The sequence below is a fragment of the Rhynchophorus ferrugineus genome, unplaced genomic scaffold (assembly GCF_030347505.1).
Source record: "Rhynchophorus ferrugineus isolate W39M unplaced genomic scaffold, kcgeb_rfMv2 rfM10, whole genome shotgun sequence".
Lineage (NCBI taxonomy): Eukaryota > Metazoa > Arthropoda > Insecta > Coleoptera > Curculionidae > Rhynchophorus > Rhynchophorus ferrugineus.
Window position 1 is genome coordinate 26,624,926 of NW_027472589.1, and position 12,584 is coordinate 26,637,509.

The 12,584-nt window shown below is 34.6% G+C and overlaps 1 protein-coding gene and 1 non-coding gene across 2 annotated transcripts in view; one reads left to right on the forward strand and one right to left on the reverse strand.

Annotated features, from left to right (window-relative positions):
* The window catches only part of LOC143203938 (discoidin domain-containing receptor 2), a 403,820-nt gene that overhangs the window by 284,815 nt on the left and 106,421 nt on the right, over positions 1 to 12,584 (reverse strand). The gene's annotated exons all lie outside the window — the stretch shown is intronic.
* On the forward strand, positions 12,243 to 12,314 carry TRNAG-UCC (transfer RNA glycine (anticodon UCC)). Its single transcript has one exon. It is a non-coding gene; the product is annotated as a tRNA-Gly (tRNA).

The following is a 12,584-nucleotide window of genomic DNA, read 5'->3' on the forward strand; positions in this document are numbered from 1 at the left end:
GGTCCATTTATGATTGACTGATACCCAATTTTTTAAATTTTAGTCAATTTAGGACTTTGTGTCTTATCTGTTTTGTTTTTTGTCTGACATGATATTTGCAATTTAATCCACCATCGAGATATGCATGCCGAGGTATTTAGTTGATTCTGTTTGAGGAATCGGGCATCCGTCAAGAGGTATAATTAAGGTTTGGGCATTTCGCCGCAACGCAAAATTAAGATGGACAATTTTTATTTACAAAGACATACTTTAATTTTTATATTCAGAAATTGTTTCTTTTTTCTTGACTAGGGTTTTATTAAGCAATATTGGTAACGGTTAAACAGTATTATTTTGTTAATTTTCTCTAACTTTTTCCAGTAGCTTTGGTTCTTGTTTGAATTACAATAGCGAGTCTTTCAGAAGTTTTCTAATTTTGTGCTCAAACGTTGTGACTGTGCATATAGTGTTTCGGTTGGAATGTTACTGATTGCTCGATGGGCCTTACTCTATCTGGGGTAAAACACGCGGTAATCACTGTGGCCACCCTGGCAATCAACCTGTTGGAATTGTTACCTGATAGGCTATTAAACTAACTGACGAGGCAGGATATTTTGTTGGCAAGAGCAGCAAAATCTCTCCGGATTTACTCGATCGCGGCGTCTCTGTCGAATCGATGTCGTTGCTGGTGGAGCTAACTGACGAGTTCGTTTTTTCCTCCTTAATTTTCCCACGCTGATGTCTGGGGAGGTGGTGCAGGGATATTTTGAGGTTCCGGTTTTTGACTCTTTGGCGGTGGTAGTTTTTCACATCCTATAAAGTTGGCAGGGTGCTGGTTTTCGCAATTAATATACTTGGTTGGCGTTCTTCTGTCCTTTATGCAGGATCTGGACACATGGTTACAGGAGCATTTCATGCACTGTGGTGTGTCTCGGCAGTTCCTGGAGGAGAGTCAGTATAGCTGGCAGTTGAAGCATTGTGTCCGCTGGCTGGTGCACCTTTGGGGGGCAACTATTAACTCTGGTCCAGCAGGTATTCGATTTTGAATATATGGTACCCGTCTCAGAGCACTATGACCTGAGCGCTTGGAACAGTGACTCCGGCTTATGTTACCGCTTCTGTAAGGATGCAAAGGAGTGGAAAGGATACCTCATCTCCTCCAGAATCTTGTTTGGCCTGATTTTGGGATGGCCTGGGTTGGTGCGTTAATAGTTTAATTAAACGCGCTTTTAATCAACGTGAAATACTTGGAGCGATACATTTGGACTTAACCAAAGCCTTTGACAAGGCCTGGCATAAAGACTTAGTGGCAAAATGCGTCTGATTAGGTTTACCCGAAGATCGAACGGCACTTATCAAGTCTTTCTTGTCAAGACGGTCGTTCCAGGTAAAAAAAATAACGATAATCTTTCTAGCCGGAAGCCTATTGATTCAGGAGCCTCTAACACCCGCGCCTTATATTTTCCTTAATCAGATATTGGAACAAAACGCCAAAGTCGAAACAGCATTATACGCTGATGATAATATCTACTTCTCTTCTTCGAGAGTAGTAGTGCGTAAACAGGACGTATCAAGTCAAATTTCAGAAATCCCAAGTCATCTTCTGCTATAAGAGGCGCTTTCTGCGCCGTGAATTTTGAGTCTTAAAATCGAGGACGCTCTCATTACATGGTCAGATCAAGCCACCTATCTCACTCTTCCCTTCGATCGGTGGTTTTGGTGAAATATACAGGATTGGAATCAATTTGCTGTTTCCTTTCATCAATGGGGCCAACAGGCTTACAATTCCCATCAAGACTCTCCCATATAAGACGCTGATTCGTTCAGTCATTTTATACAGCTTCAGCGTCACCAGATCGTCCAGAATAAAATTCTCATTTTTTAAAATTAATTACATCTTGCATTAGATATACTTAATACAATCTTAATTAACAAATTCATTTATTACTACTGTTCGGTTATACTTACACATTAAGTATATTATTATCAATATGTATTTCCCAAAATAAACTAGAACTAATCTACTTAAGCTAAAGTTAGGAACACATTTATGCAATAAACAAGGTAGTGTGGTTTGAGTCACTCCAATCTTCTGATTTCTAGTAGTGTGTTGTCCAGTAGCTGCATTGCTTCCACGTTGCTGTGCTTTAGCGACCTTATTTAATGTTTTAAGGCGAAATCTTGGATCACTTCGTGTATACATATGATTCCGAGGTCATAGTGCAGCTCTTTGTTGGTTACGTAGCGATAAGTATTGGTAATTAATCGTAGAACTTTCTTTTGGGTGCGCTGGATGAGTAGTTGGTTTGATGTCTTAGTGCCATCCCAAATTTGCACCCCTTAGGTGCAAATCGGCTTTTTGATTGACTGATAAACCAATCTCTTTGATTTTAGGTCATGTTGAGAGTATCTTCCGACTAATCAGTACAGTTTCTCGACATCTTTTCGTTACTTCTCATAAGAATAATCAATTCCCCCTGGTTCAACAGGAACAATAACATTCATTGAGAATTAGATGTCCTCCTAGTTCAAGATTTTATATCCGTTCACTACTTGAGATACAGTTTCACTCCGTCTGAATGTGAATAATAATATGAAGAATGAAGAATAATATTATCAACATTTTTACCTAAATTACTATTCGTGAGGCACTTCTGTGGTTTTAAAAGTAGTGTTATACTAATATGAGAGCCTTAACGATATAGATTTTTTTATGCAAACCGTAAAAATGATATCAAGCATTGTCACGATGGAAGACAATACCTTAGCTGTTGTGTAAAGACTATTCAAAGTTTTTTTAGCAATGTGTCATGGATATTTGTGACGTCGAGGCATTGCAATGTTGCCACATCAACTCTGAGTTTTAGTTCAGTTTGACTTTGAATAATTGAACAAAAATGTTATCCAATCTAATTTATTTTAACATTATAGTATATCTAAAACAACAGTTAATTATAGAGCCACAATACGTTATAGATAACAGTTAAAACCTCTTATCACAATTGCAAGAATTTTTCAGACCTCTGACAGCTGGTCGCCGTCCTGTTGTCAGTTGTACAGACGAATGAACCGGCAAACATTATTTTAGCCCTTAGATTATTTTGATAAATTATAAGTCGCTCCGTAATATATCATATTACTTAGTTTGAAAATGCCGAAAACAATAGATATCCAAGGTCACAAATTGATTGCAGCTTTAATAGGTTATTTCGAAAAGGAACGAGGTAATGGAGGCCCTCCTTTACCGGTAAATTCCGTTAGAGGGGTAATTATTGATGATATTAAATAATATAAGGCCCTGCAATTTTATTGAAAATATTTTTAGCGGGTTGCTGCCGAGCTAAATATGTGGGTACTGTGAATAACATAGCTTATAAAATGAGGAATAATACGTTAGATTCACCCAAGAAACCCCGTCTGCATACAAAGACCAAATATACGAAAGTGTAAGAATAGTAAGTACACAAACTATTTTATCGATATAAATATAATTTAATAAAATTATTTTAGAGAAAATTGTCTGTCTAAAAGTATACATAAAAGAATTAGGGACATGCAGCTTTTTGAGGGATGTAAGATATCCTTTCATACACTCTTACAGGACATAGGGTTTAAATGGTGTAAATACAATCTTCGGAGAGGTTTAATGGAACTTTCAGAAATTACATTAAAAACAATAAAATTTTTGAAGGCATAAAATAAGACTAAGGAAAATAAACTATTTGAATTTGTGTATCTTGATGGAACTTGAATATTTCAAAATGGTTCATTGGAGCACTCTTGGCAAGACAGTAACACAAAAAGTGTAAAGACAAGAAATATAGGTGGAACAAGGTAAAAGCTACAATAGTTTTTACTATATATACTATAGTACTGGTCGAGAAGGATATTCTATCAAAAACTGTTTGGATATGTGGAACGAAGCATTGTCAACCTTAACACCTTCGGCTAGGATGAATTCGATAAGACATACAGAGGAAGTAATTGATCGTGAACATCTTTTAGACAGATTATAAATTAACAGTTTAGTGATTGAATTGGACAGTGAGTTGAAAAGTGAAAGTGACTGAAGGAAACTTTCAGGATATGTGACAATGCTGTGCAATGCCGGAAATTCCTGAGACAGAGTGATGAGAGTGGAAACAACTAAAGGTGTGCACATAATTAAATGAATATAACTGTAGAAAATGGTATTGTAGGGCGTGAAAGATTTGTGTGCACGGATATTATTGTAATTGTTCAAAATTAAACATGAGCTTTAGGTAACTATGTATGAAGAGATAATGAATACTAACTATTTTGTAGATATGGCAAATGCATTAGACACAATTCAGTGATTAATTTTATGAAGAATGGTGTACACAGATAATAGAAAAAGAAATAAAATATACACTGATACCAAGATGACTCGACAAGTAAACATACCATCGAAGGAAAGAAGAACTAAACGTAAATAGGTAAATAGGCTCTTGAATGAAAGTAAAATACGTTTCTCAGATATACAATTGTTAATTAGATGGATTAGGCCTCCAGGGGATACCACTACATAAAAAAACGCGCCTAGAAACTCTATCTTATGGATGGTGTGGAAAAGAGTTCAATGTAAACAAAACAAATCAAACCTACAAACTATTATGCCTGTGTTCTTAATTGTAGTTTTAAGTCCTTCGATAATATATGTATTAGATATACTATAATGTTAAAATAAATTATATTTGATAACATTTTTGATCAATTATTTTATTTAGATTAGAATATTTTTGTATGTTAAAGCCAAACTGAATTAAAACTCACAGTTGATGCGATAACATTGCAATTATTTAACGTCACAAATATCCATGACGCATTACTAAGAAAACTTTGAATAGATTACAATTAGGCCCGCTCTTGTTACAATTACACGGTGTAATCTCTTTAGTTGCCTATAGTGAAGTTGTACATGTAGCTCCATTTTGAAGTCAGTCTAGTTTAATTTTATTTTATGACCGATGCCCTGCTCCATATGGATGCCAATACTGATGATGGAATATGCTTATCTTTTGGACTTTTCACAAATATAGTCGGCTTTTTCAGTGATTAGGAAGGATTAAAACCAGGAGTGTTACTTGTGTAGGAATGTTCGTCTGGTCGGTCGGTTAGAATATGTGGCTGTCGATGCGATTGTTTGTCCCAACACTCAGTAATATTTTGTGGAAGAAATTCGCAAGGGAACTAAAAACACTGGTTGAATAAAAACTCGTTTATTTCGATATTGAATGATACATGTGGTCGATGGGAGAATGAACAGGTTATTCCTACCTAACCGAATAGTCCAGGAATGGACTATTAGGTTAGGTAAAGAAAGTACGGCAGCGCTGTGGAAGTGGTAGTGTTACAAGGGGGTAGAGAAAAGAAAAAAGTCTCATTATTTTCGTTTGAAAAAAGTTTCGTCGTCGTGGTGGTCTTTTATAGCCGGGAACCACATGGTACCAATCCACCAGCGTTGCCAACCTTTGCATTTGATGTAGGTGAATGCGTGGTGACCTAAAGGGTTACAGCGGTCACTACACTCGAAATCGGAATTATCAAATCTTAGTCATTACGAGCAAGTCATTTTAGTGCGAGAAAAACCGCCGAGACTAAAGATTGATACACCACTGGTCGGAAAAAAAGCCACACAACAACACGGAAGCGAAAAAACTAATTTTCATTCCAGTTCCCCGTTATTTCGCCGGCCTTACGATAACGTGTCCCCGCGTCCAGGAATACGCAATAATTAAAATACGATAAAAAGTCCGTATTAACTTGGTTTATGAAACGAACCCGGTTGGTCGGGGAAATGATTTACGCTCGAAACTAAAATATTTCCATCAATAAGAATATCGGCGCTGTCACGCGACTCGTTACGATGGAAATTGTACAGTCAATTGGCTTTTATCGGTAATTTTACCACCGACCGTTGTGCTATTTCAATTAACATAGGTGGTACTTCTTGCGGCTATTGATCGTGCGTTTTAATTGCTTCGCAGAAATTATTAGTGCCGTAACGACGATAAGTTAGCAAGAATAGTAAATTATTGATATTTTAGATGATTACGTACGAGGGCGAGGTTTTAATTATTGATAGCACAAACTTTAATATACCTTTTAAGAATTTTTATTCAAGTTATCGTTGTAAGTTATTGCTATTCGTAATAATGTACTTAAATATAACCTGATTCCATGTTTTAAAAACAAATAACCAGCTGTTTTTAAAAGTACCGTTGAAAAGGATACAGTACTCCACAAATATCTTAAAATAGAGAATAATCTGAGTTTATTTATTTACCTTTTTTAATCGTGATTATTAGATTTAACGTCGAAAATATATATAAGGAGGTAAATAGGTTCAAGAGAAAAATAAAATTGGTGAAATTTTCGAAATACATATCTTATTTAAAAAAGTATCGAACAAAATAAAATAATAAAAATAATTTCTGTATGCCTTTCCATTTTTATAAAAATACCATCTTAAATTAATTTACATATTTGATCAATTAACAAGAACTTTAATTTTGTTAGCAAATTTAATTATTTCAAAGTATCACTGTACACTCTTCCTATATCTTAACAACATTCTATCTAATTTCCTGTTCTCTGAATTTCATAATCTTCGAGTTTAACACTCCACAAGTTCAAACTACATCTGACCTATAAAACAAAATTTAAATCACTACTAAAATATATTATGTTTAAAATAGATGTCTAATTATTACCAGTTACTACAATTTTTGCTACTATTCTTGATGGACAAATCTCATTAATGACTTTTTTTAATAACATCTTTATTAGATACGCTTAGTACAATCTTAATTATTATTATTATTACAATTAATTTATTACTACTTTTCCTATTCCTTGTATTAATCAACAAGCAAGACGAGTACGAGAAAATACATCAGTATGTATTCCTCAATTATAAAATTATAATTATTTATTAATTATTAACTTATAGCTATAGTTTACACTAATAATACACACTAAATGTTCACACAAGTTCGTATGGTTTTGTTCGTTTCAATCTCCTGACATCCTGTGCGCTGTCCAGCAGTTGTATTGCTTCCATGTTAGAATGATTTAGTAATCTTCTTTCGTGTTTCAAGGCGAAATCCTGCACAACTTCGCAAATCCATTTGATTTCCAGGTCATTGTGCAGTTCTTCATTGGTTACATAGCGATAGGTATTGGTAGTCAATCGAAGAATCTTGTTTTGACAGCGCTGTATGACTAACTGATTTGCATTTTTAGTGCAACCCCATATTTGCACCCCATAGGTCCAAATTGGCTTTATAATTGTATTATAGATCAACCTCTTTGATTTTAGATCAAGTTGAGAGTATCTTCCGACTAACCAGTATAGTTGTTCTATTTTGGTTCTAATGTGTTTTGCTTTTTGTCTAACGTGATGCTTCCAATTTAATCTACCGTCAAGATGGATTCCAAGGTATTTTGCTGATTCTGTTTGAGGAATCGGGCATCCATTGAGTGATATAATTAAGTTTTTATTATTTCTTCTTAATGCAAAATTAACGTGGACAGATTTGGAGCTATTAAGTTGAATTTCCCAATCTTTTGCCCATTTGTAGATTTTGTTGACTGCCACTTGCACTTTTTCTATTGCCCTAGGCAGAGATATATGTTTTGCCATAATAACTGTGTCATCAGCAAAGGTTCCAAGAAGTGTTTCTTTTGTTGTTGGAATATCAGCAGATTAATGATTTGACTACTTCCAATAAAACAAGAATAATTTTCTTCTCGGTTCTTGTTATTACGATAGTAAAGGACGACCTAATATTTCCTTAATAGTGGGGGAACTCGTTTAAATACTAGCAAAGATAGTAGTATGAAAACTTATCGATATGTACAACTGTTGTAGAAATGCATGTCCTAGTATATTTCGTTGCATATTGGCAACTGCAAGATGGTCCTCATTCAGATTACTGGCCGGATTACTGCAATTGAATATCTCGATGATAAATTTCTTAGTATTCTTCTTTTTGATATACAACGTGGGCCAAAAGTCCCGCCACCATTTTGATTGACTATAACTTTGTTCAAAGAAAAGATACGTAGGCTTGGTTTTTTTTTTGGTAGGGAAAGTTTATTTGGTCAATACGTTTTTATTTCATCATGATTGAGAAATTATATCGGCTAAATGGTGACCGCGATTCGCTATGCAACTTTCGGCTCTTTTAAAGGTATTTTTCGTGACATCTTGCATCATCTGAGGCTGAAATTTATAAATTTCGTGACGAATATTATCTTTAAGATGTTGCGTTGTTTGGGTCTTATTCACATAAGCTTATGATTTAAAAAAAAACCCTATAAGAAAAAGTCTGGTGCTGTTAAATTCGAATATCTGGCTGGCCATGTGAAATCGCTACTTCGCGAAATAGAGAGTCTTCATGGAAAAACGTTATTCAATAATTCTATAATGAATTGTTGAATGAGCTGTGTGTGCTGTGGCCCCATCTTGCTGAAACCACATGTCCTCTAGTCCTTGCTCTTCCATTTCAGGCACAAAACAATTCCTTATCATATCTTGGTACCATCCAGCAGTAACAGTAACTGCAACACTTTGGTCATTTTGAAAGAAATAGGGACCAATGATGTTTCCAGCATGAATACCACACCATAGAGTTGTCTTAGTGATTGTAATGATGTTTTATGAATTAATTGATGATTGTGTGCCCCCAAAACTGACTGTTCTGTTTATTGACGTGGCCACTGAGAAGAAAATGTTTTTCATCGCTCATTATCAATTTAGACAAAAAATCTTTAATTTAACCAGACAGCCTTAGGATTGCATTACTGTATCCATCTCGTTGATAAGGATCTCTCGGTAACAATTTTTAGACTAATTGAATTTTGTACGGGAACATTTTCAAATCAGTTTTCAAAATCCCCCTTAAACTGCGTGAACAAGTATGTAACTGGGAACCACGTCTCCGAATTGATGTTTCTGGAGAATTTGCAACACTATCGATCACCATAGCCACATTTTCAGCGTTACGACACTTGCGTTGTCTTCCAGAACGAGGCCTGTCTATTGTCGTACTGTCGACGATTCGCATGTAAACGATAAATTGTGGTTTTGTTAGGCACTGGACGATTAGGATATTTTTGATATTACCGCTGAGTGGTAATAATGGAACGATTATTTTCAATAAATATTATCACTAATTCTGCTCATTCTTGGGGAGTATATTTATCCACAATAAAATTTGGACGTCTACACAATACAACGGTTAAAACAAAACTGAGGTAAACGTCACATAACCAAGATAGCGCGCAATCAAAATGCTAGCGGGGTTTTTGTTATTCAATTTCGCTGTTGTAACAATTAAGATTTTCAGTTTCTCGAATAAATAATAAGTGATGAAACAAACTAGTCTACATCTAGGTATCATTAGAATTTTTTTGTTCCTTATTTAGTCATATTAATGTTAAGCTTATGTTCTTGTTGATCACCGAGCAGAGAAAATCGCTGATGTGCCTGCTTTGCCTTGATGTTAACACAACCTCACTATTGTAGCTTTACTAAATACAGATAAATTACGAAACATCAGACAGCAAAACTCGTAGATAGATAATAGATACTGAAAATTAAATTGAGATTAAAGCACACTAAGAAAGTAAGGCCTTGTGTATTATATATGCCCGTCACGAGGAAAAGCAACCTCAATAATTGATATTCCACAAGTATTTAGAAAAATATAACTAAACTAAAGGTATGGTAAGGTCGTTGTGGTCGACCAAGTGACAGCAGATATTATCAAAGTCAGTGGAGAAGCAATATTTCAACAGGTCCGCGTTCTGCCTACACAAAATTGGCAATTGAAATTATTAATTAATACTATTTAGAGAAATAAGATGAATATCTCGCTGGGAAGATATTTTTGTCGAATGAAGAGGTGATCGCTGAAACTGAGGTATATTTTCAAGCAAAGAACAAATCGTACTACAAAAATGGTATCGAAAAGTTTGAGGGTCGCTATAATCAGTGTATCATCCTTGAAGGGAATTATGTTGAATAAACAAAACTAATTTTGCCAATAAAATGTGTTTTACTATGGTAGGCAGGAGACTTTTCAATTGACCTGTTATAATCTCTATTAATTATAATACATTATTATTTATTTCTATAGCTGATTGAAGTTGAAATTTTTGTTGTACTATAAAAACCGTAATAATATAATATTCAACATAATGCATTTTGTTAACTACTGTAATACATGTTATGTTCCAGTACCATTAATAATTAAAATTAATTACTACACATATTCAGGGAAAAATACATTTTGGTAGATTCGGTTGTTAATTTTTAATAATTCCATAACGAAAAAGAAATTAATAATTAATTAATAGCTTTAAAATATATAATTTACTAATAATTATATTATTAAACAAAATGTACGTTTATTATTGCTGAACAAAGAATTTTAAAAAATCATTATATTATGACATTCATATCTTGTTACATTAATTATATATCATTTTTCATTGAAAGCGTGTTTTAATTTTAGTAGTACTGGATATTATGAAATTAAAAATATATGGGATGGTAATATTTCTGTAATGAAATTTTATTGTATTGTGCGTTTTACAGTGTATTGCCTTAAAATGAACTGAAATAAAATTTATACAAATTAAGTTATATGTTAATTTAATAGCTTTACATGGTAAGAAAAAAATTAATATTATGATATGGATTTTTATTTATATTATCTATTTATCGTTATTTTTATGTTCAAACAATAATGAAATTCAATGAGTTAAGTTCATCAAATTTTATAGTGTTCAGATTTGCCATAAGTAATATTCTGCAAACCATTAGTAAAAAGATAAAACTCCATACACTTGGCAACACTGTTATCATGTGAGTCCATGTGACGTTCCATAGTAAAGTTTGACATTTTTGATGATATACGTACTCAGAACATCTATTTGTTTATTTTATATTTAGTTGAAAGTTTCGTCTCGGCAAGAAATGGAACTGAGTCGTGAACATTTTCATGCGATGATTTTTTACAATTTTCGACGTGGATTATCACAACAGGAGTGCATCAATCAACTAAATTTGACTTTTGGCGATGAAGCTCCATCAAAAATCACCGTGAATCGCTGGTTTAATGCATTCAATCGTGGTCGTAGTTCGCTGTCCTACGAGTTTCGTGAAAGTCGTCCAAAATCAGCTGTTGTGTCAGAAAACGTCGATGCTGTGTGCGAAATGATTAAGCAAGATCGTCATGTCACCTATTGTAAGATTGAGGCATCCCTAAGCATTAGTTCCACCAGTATATATGTGAATTTACATGAACACTTAGCTATGCGAAAGTTGCTCAAAAAAAGCTCGTGTCGATTGATGCAAAGAAATGCTTAAAAAATTCAAATGCGGTGCTTCGAAAGACGTTTATAAAATTGTGACAGGTGACGAATCATGAATATATTCGTATGAGCCCGAAAGTAACCAGTAGTCGACTGTATGGGTGTTCCAAGATGAACCAAATCCAACAAAATTTGAAAATGGTGGCCTGTTTCCTCGGGAAAACTGGTCATATTGCTACAGTGTCTCAGTCAGTAAGAACAATACATTCTGATTGGTACACAATCATTTGTTTGCCAGAAGTCTTTGGAGAAATAAGGAAAAGAAACAAGAGACACCGGATTGTTCTTCATCATGACAACGAGAGCTCTCAAACAAGAGACTATTTGAGCACTCAAAACATCAAATTGATGGATAATACGCTGTACAGCACTGATTTGGCACCCAGTGACTTCTTTTTGTTCCCATCCGTGAAGAACTGCATGGTGAACGATTTTCAACGCCCAAAGAAGCTATTGAAGAGTTGGAAAACATGTCTTGAAGATACCTCATTCGGAATTTTTCGATAATAACATTAAGGGATAGAGTATATGGATTTCGGAATGACGTTCTGATGTCTATAATTTCTTATGCCAAAAGAGAACATGTTAAAACCAATCTAAAATTTTTTGGTACGATGAATTCTCCTGATAAAACTCTGACTGTTGGACTGAATAATATTATTTTGGAGTTTTAAGTAAACTGAGTAGATTAAAACATCATCCGAGAGGAAAAAACATTACCATAAATACACTGTATTGAAATAGACGAAATATTTATATAGAATAAGAGAGAGAATTAAGCACTAATTTATTTTTATAAACGCGTGAAAAAAAAATACAGAAAATTAAGTGTGTTAGTATCAAAAGGAGTACCCTGTGCGATGGTGGTGTAATGGTTAGCATAGTTGCCTTCCAAGCAGTTGATCCGGGTTCGATTCCCGGCCATCGCAGAACTTTTTTTTTCGTCTACGACCTCCCCCCTCACCCCCGCTTTAAGTCATCTTTTCTGACGTAAGTATACCTCTCAGGGACTTAATTAATTTTCCGACTAGGACCCTGTACAAAAGGCCTGTTAAATGAAGCGTATGGTAATTATATTTAATTCAAACGAAATCCGCTTATTAGCAAAAGGAAAATAAATACCTCCCCCTACTCTATGACGCTCGACCCGTATTTTCCACGACCGCCGCTCTCCGTCCCTCTCTCCACCCCTCATCGAC